Here is a 313-nt window from a genome sequence, read left to right on the forward strand (position 1 = left end):
GCATTAGCAATGACTAAGGATTTATGTAAATAACACGGAAATGATTACGCTAATAACAATACCCATTTATCAACATGAAATGGGATACCATAATTATTCACAGGAACACACCATTTTATTTCAAGTCCGTTTAATAAGCACACCCCAATTCTCAGAAGATAATTATTGAGTGTTTTGTTCATCCGCTTTCCACAACGAATGCGAGTGTGACGTAACAGCCACGATGACCCAAGCTAAGTGAAGCGAGGACAGAACACAAGGTCAAACCCACAATGACCTACTGTCAGCTAAGAGATCACGTGGTTTGGAGGTT

Source organism: Penaeus monodon, chromosome 34 (genome assembly GCF_015228065.2).
Source record: "Penaeus monodon isolate SGIC_2016 chromosome 34, NSTDA_Pmon_1, whole genome shotgun sequence".
NCBI classification, from domain to species: Eukaryota; Metazoa; Arthropoda; class Malacostraca; order Decapoda; family Penaeidae; genus Penaeus; species Penaeus monodon.